Genomic DNA, 4,851 nt, shown 5'->3' with positions numbered 1-4,851 from the left:
CTAGGGAAACCCTGGCCAAGGGAAAACCCCGATGGGGATGACACACTCTAAATGATCCACTAAACAAAAGAATCTAGTTAAGGATATTGACTCCATTAGGAGTCTATTAATTACATATAGTGTCTTGAGACCTTGATAGAGGACTACACCTTGTTAAAAGCCTCAACCTTGTTAGGAGTTGCTTCAACCCTTTTAGGGGTTGGTAGTACAATTACAATATATACAAGAAGAGCCCACTGCCCTAACATGCAATATACAATTAAGGTTCTTTACAAAAGTAGATATACATACAATACTATCTCACTGTTGTACTTTACAATCCATTTGATCATACACTAGATTTAACATTACACAAGGCTCACATATCTCATATACATTCCTTCACAATAGTTCACATGTCATCACATTTCACAATTGGCTGCGCAAGATATGATCTTTACCTATACCTTGCAATTTATCAAAACTTTGATTAGTCGGCCTTGATACTTCCACAAATTTGGCTAATTATAAAATTAACTTAGGGTTAACATCTAGGATGTTGTCCCATCATAGTAAAGTAATTATTTTGTTACAAAAATAATTCCTTAAGTCATACATATCATTTTACTATCGTGTCCTATTCTGCTCAGTTAATTACATGTACTAGTAATTCCTCTCTAACTAATTCCGTATAGTCCATACAAATCTCCATACTAACATATGTCACCATGCCATTGTCAACTATCAGTCCTCAATAGCGCATGTGCTAACTCATAATTTGTCATCCATACATATCAAATCTATCTCTGTGCTGCTACAAACTCTCCAATACTTAGACAATTTTTTGTCACTAATTTCACAATGAAATACTAAAATATATATGCTGTCATAAATGACAACACTAACTCATCTACCTAGCCATATTGCCAACAACCTCCCCCTTTGACATTGATGGCAACATATGGGAAAATTGGCTAAGTTCCAAAATGCTATCATACAAAACAACAATAAATACAAAAAGAAGCTACTCAAAATTGGCCTTTAAAACTTCAAAATTTTATTCATGTCTTGATGGATCATTACATTCCTTATCACTCCTTTTACAATGATTTTCTATATACATATCTAAGCTCCCCCTTAAATGCACACGTGCACGCGCGCACACACACACACATTTTATATAATTTTCCTTTACATTCTTTTCCCCCTTTGACATTAACGACAAAGGTGTCCAAAATAATATGTACGAGACAAAATTGTGTTACATTTCTATGTTCTAACTTGAAATTCTTGATATATAATCTGCAAAACCAAGTTCAGCTTCTCAAGCTCCTCCTTCCAATTGTCTTTTACTATATCAGATATGCTGATAAGTGCACATAGTGTATATGATGCAACTTCTACTGCACTCAAGTCTGTATAGGTGAAATTGTCATAGGATTCCTTTGCTACAAGACACTCCTCCAATTGCCTCTACAAAATGCTAACTTTAGGAGATAAATATTCTCTAAGGATAGTGAATCTCTTTATTACCTTCTCCTTTTCAAATTCAATGCCTCTGATAACATCGTGAACTATCTCCATTTCTGCTTCAATGTCTTCAATGCTCACATTTGGTTGCTATAATCTGATAGTGAGTGTTTGAAGCTCACTCATTTTGCCTTTGATCATGTCATCAAATTATGATAAGTAATTGTATGACATTGCGCATTGTCCATATGATTTCATTCCTTCATCTATGTTCTTCCTCAGCTCCTTTACACAAACATTCACCAGAGCTAGTGTAGGTGGTGATATTGCCAACAATGTTGCTTCCATACTCTACAAAGAGATTTTCTTTATTATCTACTATTATATGAGTACTATCTATTAGGAATAAAGTGTCTCAACCTTGGATGATTCCTATTCTTATTATTTATTTTGTAAATGTATTTTTTTTGCAAATAATGTAATTAAGTGCGAGTGTACATGTCTAGTTGACATGTTGATGTGTCACTCTACTTGTATGTGTTGATATCTTGAATTGTGTGTAAGGAGATCATGGTTGAAATGGTTATGACAGATTCCTATGATGTGTAAGAGCTATCTCTAGAAGATTCGATGACAGGTGAAGACTTGAAAACATGTGGCAATTGATAACTGAGTATTTTACACTCGATTCTCCAACTCACAACTGATATTATTAATTACTTTGCATCATGCATAAGAAAATAAACCAATACTGCTGAACAATAAACACAACCATACACAATGAAAACTCATAAAACATTATTTTTTAACTAAGGAAACCCTGGCTAAGGGAAAACCCCGGTGGGGTTGGCACCCATTGAGTGATCCACTAAAAAAAAGAATCTGGTTAAGGATATTCACCATGTTAGGAGTCTATTGAGTACATATAGTGTCTTAAGTCCTTGAAAGAGGACTAGGCCCTATTAAAAGCCTCAACGTTGTTTGGAGTTGCTTCAAATCTATTAGGAGTTGGTAGTATAATTACAATGCATGCAGGAAGAGACCACTACCTTAACATGCAATATACAATTAAGTTTCTTTACAAATGTAGATATACATACAATACCGTCTCACTATTATAGTTTGCAATTTGTCTAATCATACACCAAATTTTGTATAACACAAGGCTCACATATCACATATACGTTCCTTCACAATAGTTCGCATGTCATCACATTTCATAATTGGTTGCGCAAGATATGATCTTTACTTATACCTTGAACTTTATCAAAACTTTGATTAGTTGGCCTTGATACTTCCACATGTTTGGCTAATTATAAAATTAACTCAGGGTGAACATTTAAGATGTTGTCCCATCACAGTTAAGTAATTATTTTATTACCAAAATAATTCCTTAAGCCATGCATATCATTTTACTGTCGTACTCTATTAATTACCTATATTGGTAATTTCTCTATAACTAATCCTGTACAATCCATATAGATCTATGCATTGACATACTCTATCATTCGTACATACCAAATCTATCTCTGTGCTACTACAAACTATCCAATAGTTAAGACAATTTTGTATCTCTGATTTCACAATGAAATACCAAAATATGCATGCTTCCATAAATGACGACACTAACTCATCTACCTAGCTATATTGCCAACAAATACTGCTAAACCTAAACCTAATCCTATAGACGATTTAAAATTTAACCCTAACTGCAACCACAACCCCAATCCTATACTTAAACTATATTGTATCCTAAACCCATTCCTATCACTAACTCTGATATTTTATATCCCTACCTCAATCTTAAAAATAACCCTAAACTCTATGCATAACTATAATCCTAATTGAAAAATCTTAATCCTAACCTTATTAATAAAGTTTATATCCTAATTATAAATGTTCTTTGTTAAATTTCCTTTGTATAAATATACATGTATAGCAAAAATTAAATGTAACATTGCATACAAGAACCTTTAGTTAACTTAAAAGGATTTTAATGTTCTTTTACAGATCACCATATGCCACTTCAATTCTCCACTACAAGCTTTCTTATAACATCTCATATGCTACACATCACAATTTTGAATACTACAAACTACAACACTTGAAAATTTACACTCTTTACTAGTATGTTTTAGATCAAATGCTAGCAATATGATTTCTAATTGTTCTTCTCAAATACAATGTTTTCTATTTTGAAGAATAATTTGTTTTCTTCAAATATTTGTCTTTTCTCAAGAACACCATGGAATTGAAGTACATGAGAGTGAGAATTTATTGACATGTATATTAATAAAAAAAACATTATGTTTCTTCTCTATTGTGTTCTAACTTTTTAGTTGCCACATTACCTATGTTTTTTATAACATTGTACTAAATTGTTACATCACATCGATTGGTTTATGTTAGCACTTCATCAAGAAGTATCTTTGTTTTATTGTAATATTACTTATCTTTGCTTAATTTTAATATTTCTTAATATGTCAACTCACCTATTTGTCTCCATAGCAACATAATACCTCTTCTTTTTCTAACATTTAATTAAGCAAATCACTTCTATCGACCTATAGTTGCACATACATAAACACCCAACTACTAGGATATATATATTTGATATTTTCCTGATGATGTCCTCTTATTCTCACACACACACACACACACACACACACACACACACACACACACACACACACACACACACACACACACACACACACACACACACACACACACACACACACACACACACACACATCGATATCACCTTCTTTAATTCTCACTCTTTCCCATGTATCTCTATCTTTTCATATTCCTATCTTCCTCTCCATCTATATCTCATCATCTTTCTTTATTATTCACTTAATCTCTCCCATATCTCCTACTATATATATGTCCTTCTTTACATCTCTCTAAATATCATTTCCAGTATCTTAATATTTATATCTCTCCATATTTCCCCCTCTCTAAATTTATCTCTGACCCCCCTCTCTCTTTACATTTCCTCTCTCAAATCCCTATTTCTCTCCCTCCCTCTTGCCTATTTATATTAATCAATATCCTTCTCCATAATATCTCTTTGCTTGTATCTATTTCTCACTCATATCCTTAGAATCTCTCTTAGGCCATTTTTTCCCCTCGTATTTATATAAATCTTTCTCTATATCACTCTCTCAAATACTTATCTCTGTCACTTTCTTTATCTTTTATTCTCCCCTCTCTCCCCATCTCGTGTGGTCCAATATCTATCTCTTTATTGCTCAATGAATGTCTACTTATAGCTCTCTCTCTCTCTCTCTCTCTCTCTCTCTAAATTACCCATGTATGAGACTTAGAAAATTATTATCTGTTACTCATAGGCAAGATTTAGTATGTGTGTATGTAAAGGATGCTCATGTCTTGTAT

Source organism: Cupressus sempervirens, chromosome 7 (assembly GCF_028749045.1).
Source record: "Cupressus sempervirens isolate cs-2001-9-10 chromosome 7, ASM2874904v1, whole genome shotgun sequence".
NCBI lineage: Eukaryota > Viridiplantae > Streptophyta > Pinopsida > Cupressales > Cupressaceae > Cupressus > Cupressus sempervirens.
Note: the sequence above shows the minus strand (reverse complement) of the source record.